Source organism: Clupea harengus, chromosome 12 (assembly GCF_900700415.2).
Source record: "Clupea harengus chromosome 12, Ch_v2.0.2, whole genome shotgun sequence".
Lineage (NCBI taxonomy): Eukaryota > Metazoa > Chordata > Actinopteri > Clupeiformes > Clupeidae > Clupea > Clupea harengus.
Genome location: NC_045163.1, coordinates 21,307,878 through 21,320,064, shown reverse-complemented (window position 1 = coordinate 21,320,064; position 12,187 = coordinate 21,307,878). Strand labels below are relative to the sequence as shown.

Below are 12,187 nucleotides of genomic sequence, written 5' to 3'. Positions count from 1 at the left end.
TCCCAACCCAAACACACAGGGGGTCTACACGGGGACATTCAAATCAACAAACTGGCAAGCGTTTGAGGATACTGGTGATTGACTGCAGGAGCTCTGGGTTCAAGTCAGTTTACGTTACTCCAGACAGAAATGGATGAATGAAATGCAATTTTGACACAATGTGGTGTACCTTTAGAACAATGGTTCAAAGCTTAACCGTTGAAGCCACTGTGTGCTTTACTGAAAATGCACTGCAGATATCAAATTCAATGTATTTGAAGAATAACATTTCTGATTGTGATAATAGTTGGGTTCATTTCAGAGCTTTCCAAGGATGTGGATAGAAAGTTGCCTTTGAACATATGATCAAAGTGCTTCTGAACCATCGAGATGTAGGAATGGACATCAGTGAAACACTTCAGAAATCGAAATCCCAGCCCAAGAGCTTCCTCCATAAGAAAATACTTTGTAGGGTGAGCCAGATCATATTCAGTTTACAAGATATAAAAGTGCACTGACTTCCCCTGAGGGCTCACGCTGCACAGCTAGAGAGAAAGACAGAGAGAAGGAGAGAGAGAGAGAAAGAGAGAGAGAAACAGACAGAGAGACAGCGAGGGAGAGAGAGAGAGAGAGAGGAAGATGTGGGAACCCTGGCCTTTTCTCTGCCTCTGGGGGATTTGCTTGAGGTGTCGTGAGGAATGGCGTGATGGATAGTGCAGTGCCGGACAAAAGGAAAATAATCACTGGAGGCCAAGGAAGTGGAGACTGGAAAAATAAGCTGTGTGTTTTGTGATCCTCTTTAATAGACTGTACCCAGCACAGCCTTTAACCAGTGCATAGTGAGAGGCAGATAAAATATTTCACAGTGGACGAGGAAGAGAAAGAAATGGAACGTTTCATAAAAGATGGAGATGGACCCCTGCATTTGTCATTTTCATGGCATCTCTCCATCATATTGTCTGAGGCTTTTCTGCTTTTGCTTTCTTTCCCAACATCTGTCACTTCTGTTCAATCTAACATGGCTCCCTCCTCTCTCCCTTATATTTATATATACATGAACCTTCGCCACTATCCACTTTCTTTTTTTTTATTCCACCTACATACTATATCTTTTTTACAGTGCTCTCATCTCACTTTCTTTCTTTCTCTTGCCACTCTCTGTCTCTCTCTCTCTCTCTCTCTCTCTCTCTCTCACTTGTGTCTTCACTAATGCTCACTCACTTTCTCACGCCTGCTCACTCTCTCTCTCTTCCACTCCCTCTCCCACTCTCCGGCTCCTACACCACACTACTGAGAGTGCGAACAGGAACACAGGCATCTCATTTCAAGACGCAAGGAAAGAGCTTCAGAGGGAGGGAAAGTGGGAGGAGGAGGAGGGAGAAAGAGGGAGAGAGTGAGAGAGAAAGGAAGAAAGAAATGATGAGAGAGGAAGAAAGCAAGCAGGGCTATATAAGGACAGTCTGAAAACGCCAGGGTGTCTGACCAAAGGCTTTCCCCGTATTAAAAGGAGGGGAACACTCTTAACCCTCCTCTCTTTCTTTCTCTCCATCTCCCTCCCTCCCTCCCTCCCTCACTCACTCACATCAAGTCCTACAGAGGAGGGTCTAAGGTGAGCTGAGCCCAGCAGGACTTGTGGAGTCAAAAGGAACCGAGACAGGGAGAGCAGGAAGACGCGCAGAGACAGAGAGAGAGAGAGAGAGAGAGCGAGAAGACAGGTACACAAAGAGGTTGAAAGCAAGCGTCTCCTGGAAGATCAGCTCCTCTTTGTTCCTCACCTGGCTGCCGGGGCTCTGGGTTCATTCATTGAGTCGGCGTGCCGGTCTGCGTGCCGGTCTGCTGCCTCGGCGCACGCGGCCACAGGCATCTGCGTGGAAGCAGCTGGTGCTCCGCCACAGGTAAGCTCAGGAGAACAACCCTGCGTCTGCATGCATGGAGACGAGAGAGTCAGTTTACGTCTCGTAACGTCTCGTAACGCCTCATGGAGTGAGACGATGTGCATATGCTTCTAATCCGGTTTTATTCATCATCTTCAATACCATGTCAATGTAGTGCTGTGATTTTTAAATGAGGCTTTGGACTCTAATGTGTGAGTTCTGTATTCACCATTCTATATGAATTAGGTACAGTAACAAAGTGACCTTATTCTTTACCTACTTTCTTAGAGTACCGTCACATTATTCCTTCATTCATTGTGATGTATTCCTGTCATTATGCAATGTTTTGCACTTGAATGACACATTTTCCGTTTTAATGAACTGTGGGAACATCTGGTAACCTCATTCATTACATATAACCAGACCTGACCTAAAATCCTAATTTACTCTCCTCTGTCTGAGGGAAAGGAGAAAGTGAGAGAGAGAGAGAAAGTGAGAGAGAGAGAGTGGGAAGGAGAGAGAATGTGTGAATATGGAAAGTGAAGTGAAGTCCAATGGGTTTACTGCGTGGTGAGTGAGTGAGGGAGCAGGTGGAGGGATTGCCTGCCCCCACAGTCAGCTGGGGAGAGAGAGAGAGAGAGAGACAGAGAGAGAGAGACGCTCATTCCCACTTTAACAGACCGTAAGTCAGCATAAAACAGGACTTTTGTGAGAGGCAGCTGGTCAGTGTTAAGAAGCCTGAAATCCACAACGATTGGGGATGGGCCTGTAAATGTGCTGTCTACGTGCATGCACACACCTGTGTGTGTACATCTGTGTCGGTAACTGTGTGTGCATTTGCATTTATGAGAAGGCACATGTGTGTGTGTGTGTGTGTGTTAGTGAGCATGTGAGTGAGCGAGTGTGTGCATTTGTATTTCTCTGTGGTAAAGGTAGAGAGCTGTTTGTGGGTTTTTTTTGGAGAAGGAATTGGTCCCCTGAGCACCTGGGGTTTGTAGTCTGTTTTGAAATCTCACAGAATTACAGTTCCACTTGATATTAGTTTTCCATTATGGCCTTCCCAGCGAGAGCCAGGCCCAAACATGAAGTCTCCCCTAGCGAAGGGGAGTGGGATGATCAACTGTGCGATGTCAAGAGAGACTGGAAAAAAGTCATCAAGCTTTCACAAAATCTCTCTTCGCTTTTCATCACTCTGGTTTGGCGCGTCCAAACGGGGAATGGAATTTGATCACGCTGTGGTAACTGTCGAAAGCTATGATCTTCAACTTTACTTCTTTGGGTCTCTTTTTTAGTGACACTGATTCTCTCTCCAGTGGGAACCAGTGGAACACTACATGTGGCCATGCCGGTCCATATTTGGATGAGCACCTAGTTTCCTAAACATGCTGTTTAGAGCTTTTTTCATGTCTGTGGTGGACTGCCTAAACCCCAAGACAACACCTGCGTGGGGAGCCCTCAACCGCTCACTAATCTGATGAGTGGGCAGAAACAGGCCTCTGAGGTTGGGACAAATGTGTCAGTTTGTGTTACACCGAGTTATCCAGGATCTGTGTGTATGCGAGTGGACAGTGTTTTCTGAGTCAGATATGGGGAGCACAAGGAAGAAACTGCATGTGTGAGTGTGTGCATGCAGGTACTTGTGTGTGTGTGTGTGTGTGTGAGTCAGTGCTTGTCCTCTGAGAGCAGGCTGAAGTGTGTGTGTGTGTGTTTGAGTGTGTGTGTTTTATGGCCTTCGTGTTATGTGCAGCTCTCCCTGTGATGCTCTGAGAAGCTGAAAGCTCTGCCAGACCTGCTGGTTCATTGACCCGCCCCTGCCTGAGGACCAAAGCTTGCACTTGAGAATGGCATTTTGCTAAGCTTGACCCCCCCCCCCCCAAAAAAATAGTTGGATTGTATGCAGCCTGATGGGAATGAATGTGTATAAATTCACAAACAATATTCTTAGAATGTGTAAACTGTAGTCCAGTTGAGCCATCTTGTAATGTTATGTACGAGGAGGAAAATGAAGGAGTTCATTTAAACTCATTCTCCTTGAGCTGAGATCTTGGTAGCACTGTGAGAGTTCATTCACTTTGGCTTTGGAAAATGGATTAAAACCAGAGAGGGTAATGGCGTGCCCTATTAAAAAGAGAGAAAAAGAGCACTTTGTGATCACATAATTTAACAATCCTACTCTTGGTCAGCACTTATACACATTACTTGAGCCTGCGAAAGACAAACCAAGCCTTGTGTTTCCGTGGCATTTTATCAGATTTATTGGTCATTCGATGGCTTAGCGATGGGTTGCCAACCAACTGGCAAAATATGGGACATTTATCCCACTGCCTATCCCTAACCCAATGAACAACACAATGCAGCAGCACTGGCCCACAGCACACATGTATTTTCATGTATTTTTTGTGAATCTTGACTTACGACGCACACATTCAGGAATTATGTCACCATGTACTGGCTTTGATAGTGAGGCTTGGCACTTGTAAATCTCCTCTGAGCGTCTAGACGTCGGAGCGCAGCATGTGTGAGGGAGACTGGGATGCAGATGGTCTGGTGGGGCGCTCAAATTCCAGGCCCAATTTCATTCTTTTCTTTTTTTTAGTTTTTTTAATGGCGCTTCTCATTTTACTGGAGGTGAACCGGTGAAAAATGGATGCATATGCCATACATAAAATATCTCAGAGTGTCCGCTTTTTGAGAGGATGTGGTCAGACATGCAGCTTTGGGAGGAAATCCAAAGCATTGTCATTCTTATGCACACACCAGCCTTGCTATTGAAGAATTCTTTCTTTGGATATTTGTACAACTAAATACTGGTGAACGTTCTAATGGTCCATTGTGTCTTTATAACAATGTGCTAGAAATTTAAACATCTCTTAAGCACCTTTCACAAAGTTGCTAGATCGTATCTCCTGAGGTCTTCAAGAAACTGGATGAATCTGTTATTCTGTGTATGTATATTACTGTAGTTATAGCAACCACCGTATGATTACAGACAAATATCAACAATCGAGCCCACAGAATCACATACTTGTGGCTTAAATAAATAACCTATAGGCCTCTGAGACTACTGAAAGTCATGTTTAAATATTGTATAACGACTTGAGTCTGTCGGCCCTTGTGTTCTTTCCAGCGAAGTGCAGCTTTGTGGCAGCATCAGGGAAAGGTGTGAAAATGCGTGTGGGTGTGTGTGTCCCATTGGAGCAATATAACACATGCCTCTGAGCCGCTTCAGGTAACCGTGCCTATTAGTAGGAGTGAAAGCACAATCCTGGCTCTACCACACGAAAAAAGAAGAAAAAACCCCAAAAGAAAACAAAAAAATTGACTTTGGATCAGGCCTTTATGGAAAGATGAATCTCAGAGAAAAGATATAAAAAAACTGAAACAAGCAAACAAGCAGATGTGTGGGATCTGTCAGCGAGGTCTGGCTCAGAGTAGGGCTGGGCTGGCTAAAAAACTCCCGATATGCTGAGGAGAAATGACGATATACAATACGATATGATATAATATCATAGTATAATGTTTAAGTATCAATATGTATTTGTAATATATGTATAAAAACGTAACACATCATACCGTCCTATATCTCAGTAGTTCTGTTCTACTGAAATAAAAAATAAAAACAAATCGCACACACAGCATTTCTTAAGTGCTATCAAAGACTGCCAAAATAAGTTTGGGTGTTTCCAACATTTTTCAACACACTTCTGGATTAAAAAAAAGAATAAACACAAGACAACTTTAGGCCCACACACAGCATCATTCATCAAGCAGTGGAGTAAAGCATGAAAGTAGTGGAGTAAAGCATGGAAGTTGTGGAGTAAAGCATGAAAGCTGTGGAGTAAAGCATGATGTAGTGGAGTAAAGCCCAAAAGTAGTGGAGTAAAGCATGAAAGTAGTGGAGTAAAGCATGAAAGCAGTGGAGTAAAGCATGAAAGTAGTGGAGTAAAGCATGGAAGTTGTGGAGTAAAGCCCAAAAGTAGTCGAGTAAAGCATGAAAGCAGTGGAGTAAAGCATGATGTAGTGGAGTAAAGCATGAAAGCAGTGGAGTAAAGCATGAAAGCAGTGGAGTAAAGCCCAAAAGTAGTGGAGTAAAGCATGATGTAGTGGAGTAAAGCATGAAAGCAGTGGAGTAAAGCATGTTGTAGTGGAGTAAAGCCCAAAAGTAGTGGAGTAAAGCATGATGTAGTGGAGTAAAGCATGAAAGTAGTGGAGTAAAGCATGAAAGTAGTGGAGTAAAGCATGTTGTAGTGGAGTAAAGCATGATGTAGTGGAGTAAAGCATGTTGTAGTGGAGTAAAGCATGAAAGCAGTGGAGTAAAGCATGAAAGCAGTGGAGTAAAGCATGTTGTAGTGGAGTAAAGCCCAAAAGTAGTGGAGTAAAGCATGATGTAGTGGAGTAAAGCATGAAAGTAGTGGAGTAAAGCATGAAAGTAGTGGAGTAAAGCATAAGAGCTGTTGAGTAAAGCATGAAAGCAGTAGAGTAAAGCATGATGTAGTGGAGTAAAGCATGATGTAGTGGAGTAAAGCATGATGTAGTGGAGTAAAGCATGTTGTAGTGGAGTAAAGCATGAAAGCAGTGGAGTAAAGCATGTTTTAGTGGAGTAAAGCCCAAAAGTAGTGGAGTAAAGCATGATGTAGTGGAGTAAAGCATGTTGTAGTGGAGTAAAGCATGATGTAGTGGAGTAAAGCATAAGAGCTGTTGAGTAAAGCATGAAAGCAGTGGAGTAAAGCATGAAAGTAGTGGAGTAAATCACAAAAGTAAGTTCAGCCAGTGATAGGTGAAAATTGAAGTATTGTTTTCTTTATTTTCAAAATGGTTTGGCTCAGCAGCCAGGCCCTGAAGGTCCACCACTTCTGTTGCCTTATATGATCACGCTACTTTGAAACATTTAGAAGCAGTGACATTACCAGCCCATGTTGTCAACTCGCAACTACGAAAGCAGTGGAGGACTGTGGCTTTTATTTATTCGGATGCTTTTTTATGTGGTAGGAAAATGTGATGGGGGAGTCACCCCAAGATTATTAAACTATTACCACAATGGCAGAAAGAGACGTCCCCCATTTCCCCTGGTGGTTACAGAGGTTTTTGTGCTGTGTTGCTAGATTGCTAGAACTAGATTCCGCAACATTTCAGACTACCAAAAGCACCTTACAACAAATTTAGCTAATTTTTGTAATGTATTCCGCAGCTTTTAGCTACTTTTGAAAATTGAATCAAACGCTAAGATGCATGCATTTTCCCTCTAAATAACGCAAAAAACTATTTTCTTTGTCGCACACTCAGCCTGTCTGCAAAAGTGTGTTGTGAGTGATGCCGGTCGGTATTACAAATATGGTAATTTCTTATATATTGTATGAAATAGCATTAAATAAATCGATATTTTCAATATACCGCCCAGCCCTAGGCTTGGAGGGAGACTCAACTGTTTTTCATAAGCAGGGAAGCCCTGGCGAGCTGCTCTCCCACTGCTACGACGGCTACCGCTGTGTGCGATCACTAAACACAAACAGGCCCCGTGGCAGAGATGACTCTGGAAGAGAGTTGGCTCCAGCAGACCAGATCCAGCATCAGCTGCTGTCTGCTGTCAGTGACACACCATAATATTTCACTGCTTAATGTCAGTTTCCATAACGTCGCAAAATTAAAAAGGTTATTTTTATTTATTTTTTTAATTATGTGAATACCACTACAATGAGGCAAGGGAAAGTTTTCAGAGGTATAAAAAGAATATGTTCCCAGTAGTGGAGTAAAACACTACAATGAGCAATGAATTTTATGAGAAACGACAACATAAACTCCTCTTTAAATGAACTGACTCTGTCCTTGTGCCTAAAAAAAGGTGTTTCCCATTCCCAACTCCACTGTTTTAAAAAGCCTTTTACTGTAGACACAACACTGCCTAATGTATTTTTAAAACATCTTTTAGTGTGAACACAACCTCTGATTCAACCCTGTGTGGCTCGCTCCAGTCAGCTCGACAAAGAGGAGATGAATCTAAGTTGTGTACGTGTTTTTGTCTAACCTTTCAAGGCAGTTACCTGGTGCGTACAATGGTCATCACCTCAGTGCACCACGCCAGGCCAGTGAGAGTGGACACATTTCCCTGGTTCTCAAACATTACATAGATTCCAAAATAAGAGTACATAAGAGTTTCTGTACATGAAACTAACATAACACTGTGGGTGTCTATGCAGTAGGCCTGTTTTTGTGGGATCCTCCCTCTGTCCACCATGGTCAGTTACCCACCTAACCCATCTCATGGAACCGCTCTTGGTGTTCTTGAGCCCGGGTGGGTGGAGACTGGTGATAATATCATGGCTGTTATCCTTGCCCATGTCCTGGATGCTGAGAGGACTCTCTCACCGTGCGCACTGGGAGCAGCTGGTTGTTTAATTTGGACAGAGGCGGGTGCATGTAAACTAAGACACCCCCAGAGGAAAAGTGTGTCTTTCGCTCGACGGTAATTTGGCCGGTGGTGCAAAATGTCTGAAGCCGTCGGCGGCGGCGCTCGGGCTCATCCCGTCTGGACGCGTGACACAGTCTTTTTACGCCTTCGCCCGTGGCCCAGCAGAAACAGATGGCCTGAGCGCGGAGCCAACATTCCTCGTCCCCCCCTTTTCCATGTGGGAAAGTTCCCCGCTCCCTGCCAGGACAGGGGGAGAGTAATAAAGATACAATCATTCTGGATTAAAGCTTTAAGAAAAACACAGGTACTTCTTTCAATAATCCGTCTCAAATTGTGCCCCCAAAGTCCCAAAATGAAATGCAGCATGATGTCCTTGACCAACCTCACGCTGAATTTAAAACTGGGCTGTGCACTGTGGGGAATATTTGTTCCTAGGCTTCCCCTTTCCCAACGCCTTCAGACTTTTACTGTCCGAGTTATGTGGGATTTTACAGTCAGTGTGATTCTTTCGGATAAATCTGGGAATTTAGGAAATTGTTCCTGTGACTCAAATGACAGTGAAAGGTCCTCACAACTCCAAGGCGCCATGGATTGAATTCCAAAGTGACACACATACTCGTAGAATATATACATGTCTGCTTAATGAATAAATGTCAAAGCAAGTGAGATGGCAAGTGAATGGCTTGAGTGCCGACCTTCAAATATAAATCAGAGAAAACAGGGGCATTCCAGAGGGAACTGGCGGACCAGTCAGGATGGGATCAGGCTATCCGTATGTCAGCCAGGTGTATAAAATTCCGATATGATGTGGCTGACCAGGCTAACATTAAAGCGCAATTTGCAGCGAGAGACGTTTTCCCAAATGTAATTGGAGTGATTGACTGCACAAACATAAAGGCATTGTCGGAGGTAGAATTGAACTTTAAATTCTTATTCTATCAACGTGCAACATATATGTGATCCAGGATGAAATGCGCCTGACTAACACTGTGGCAAGGTGACCTGGATCAACTCATGATTCATTTATCATAAGGTGGCACGGTGCGCGAATGGGTGGCTTCTTGGGACATAATTAACTTGATGTCTGATTTTTTATTTATGTGTGTAGTTATTTTGATATATTGTTCAACTGCCCATCAAAACACTGTGGTTTCACGGTTAAAGGCGTGGTTGCTAACCATCCTCACCAAATCCCGGACTGTCCGAGGATTATTTAGTGCGGAAATAACCTCTTTAACCTTAATAACTGACCCCACCGCATTTATAGCCATTGCCACACTCTGCCACTCTGAAACAACTGTTTTCTTTTGTTGTGAAAGTGACAAATTGGCAATAAAATGTCCTTTTTAGTTGATTTGCTGCTTTATTTTGCCATTTTGTTTCAGTCTGAACACAGCTGTAGCCGAGGCCTATTTATATGTGTTAGCGTATTAAAATGAGTGTAATTGAGGGTGGAGTGGGGTGCTTGTACATGTCCACTCAATTGCACAACGAAAAGGTGAGTGGAATCTTGTGTGCGCACGGTTTCATCTTGGGACATGAGGCCCCTGGAGCCTAAACCAGCGTGATCCGTCTGAACCCCAGGGGTACACTGTAGGTTATGGGAAGAGGGAAATTTTAAGGAGAAGGCAGATGTTGCCAAGAGAATGTTGCGGTTGTAAAAGCACCATTAATGCTTTGCTTTGTAGTTTGATTGACATAGACGAGTAAGAGGCTATCTTCTATAAAAGTCCTCATCGGGCGGTTCAGCTTTTAAAAATTCATTTTTTTATATCAAACATCAACCTACATCAAAGAAGTTCTTGCTACCTGAACCCACGTCATAAAAACTTACTTTTATTTCTTAGACATTAAGAGTTTTTGTATAAATAATTTCTGCCATGCTGTAGCAGACCTGAACCAGCTCCATGAATTATTACAGCATGCTCGTTCTTGGCAATTATATGGTCTTGATGAAGGTTTTCCATTACCTTTATTTCACGTTCATCATAAATCTGTTTAATGTGATGGGACAAGTTTAGACAAGCACTGTATATATTTCTGACATTACAAAGCCTTATAAAAGATCCTGCTATGAGCCAGGGCGCTGTCATCAGTCAAGTGTGCGACCTGCTGGGACTTCTGGCTTCAATTTTTGTAATGGAGAATACATATGCAGCGTTAAGGAAGTGAGAACTATGACACCAGGATAGGCCATTCATTGTCTTCAAAGTCCTTTATTTTCCTATAAAACATTAATCAAAAAATGAATATTTTCACCAAACCGTGAGCCTGCAGAACTTTGAAGTCACCATATAAGCCAGTAATTGAATTCCAAGCTGTCCAAATGTGCCTCAAATTAGGCCATCTTGGAATCTCAGACCGCTTCAAGTCCGATGGCCACCTCAGGTAGCAAGATTTTCATTCTGGGGAACCCTTTTTTTCAAGACGTGTAAATCCGGCTATCCACATTTTATGGAGCACCACAGAACTATAAACTGTCCCAGACAAAGACACTAATAGTCCTGGTGCCCAAAATACTGTAACACCCCTCAGGGCTGTGCTGTGCTGTGCAGCAGAGCATTTATCCTCTCTGCGTCTTACTCCCATCCTAGTCTTGCCCAATCAGTGAGGGTGATGGAAGACAATAGGCATCTGCTGCTTGCCAATTGGACAGTGACAGATAGGAATGTCCACGAAAGGACTTCCAGTCAGGGCATTTAAAAATCTGAAGTACATTAACACGTGTTCTTTAACTGTGTTCCGAAGCAAGACCCAGACAGGAAAGCAGTGACAGTTTCAAGATCGCATTTGCAGGTACTTCTAGACAGCCTTGCATAGCTTCCCCCTGTGAAAACTGATGCCTGGTCTCAAAGTGAGTATCAGTCAACAAAATAATTTCCCCCCATCTTTATCCTGGAGGAAATAAGAATTGTTTTGCTCTTTCTGTATTTCCCACTTCATTTATTCTTTCTGTTTTTCTCCCTAAAATTCTGTCGTGCTATCACAAACAAATGGAAACATCTGAGAGAGAGAGAGAGAGAAAGGGTTTGTTTTTTTGGGGACTGAACACAGAAATCAATGTGTTTACATTGAAGTGGTGGATAAAGATGGAAAAAGCAGGGAAATAAATAAAAAATGCACTGGGACAACACACTGTCCAATGCGATTACGTAAGAGCTGTGAGACGAGATGAGGGCTTTCTAGAATGTTTCCAAATGACTTTGAAATGGCTTGAGTGGGTTAAACCATTGATCACTGCCATATACCCAAAAGAACACTTGTTGTGTTCCAACCCTAAATTAAGTGAGTTCATTTTATGTTTACTCATTTTATTATTCCATTATCTCATCTCAGACAGTGTAATTACGTTAATTAACGAGACAGAATAACTCCTCTAGCACTATAGTGCTGAGTGGCCTCTCTCTCTCTCTCTCTCTCTCTCTCTCTCTCTCTCTCTCTCTCTCTCTCTGCGTCTTCCCATCTCCTTCTTTCTCGGTCTTCTTCACTCTGTCAGTGTAGTCCCTTCTCAGTGTGGACCGGGTTTGTAGGTTTTGTCGATGGTTAGCCATTCATGACGTGTGTCGGGTGTGGTGCGCTCAGCGCTGGCTGATGAGCTACCGAGACACAAAGCATCCCTTTCTCCAGACCTTACTTGAGCTCCAGATTAACTGGGAGTTTGTTTTGGAGACGTGGAGATCCCATCAGAAATAGAGTGTCAAAGCTGCCATCTTTCCGTAAGTGAGATTTGGACATCCTGTCACTTACATCAGTTGTAGGGCACTAAATCAGTGGACTCTTATATTGCCTCAGACCTGTGCACCCGGCAGCTATGAGTTTTGAAGTGTGTGTGTGTGTGCGTGTGTGTGTGGGTGTGTGTGTGTGTGTGTGTGTGTGTGTGTGTGTGTGTGTGTGTGTGGCGTACTTGTGCATGTGAGGCGAGGGGAGT

At 43.4% G+C, this 12,187-nt stretch overlaps 1 protein-coding gene across 3 annotated transcripts in view; it reads left to right on the top strand.

Annotated features, from left to right (window-relative positions):
• Window positions 1–1,161: 1,161 nt before the first annotated feature.
• tnca (tenascin Ca) overlaps window positions 1,162–12,187 on the top strand; it is a 41,058-nt gene continuing 30,032 nt past the window's right edge. The window contains exon 1 of one of the 3 annotated variants that reach the window (XM_031577120.2): window positions 1,162–1,874. The gene's annotated coding sequence lies outside the window, so the exon portion shown is untranslated. The remainder of the gene's footprint in view (window positions 1,875–12,187) is intronic. The other 2 variants (XM_012830214.3, XM_031577119.2) reach the window with 2 other exon arrangements.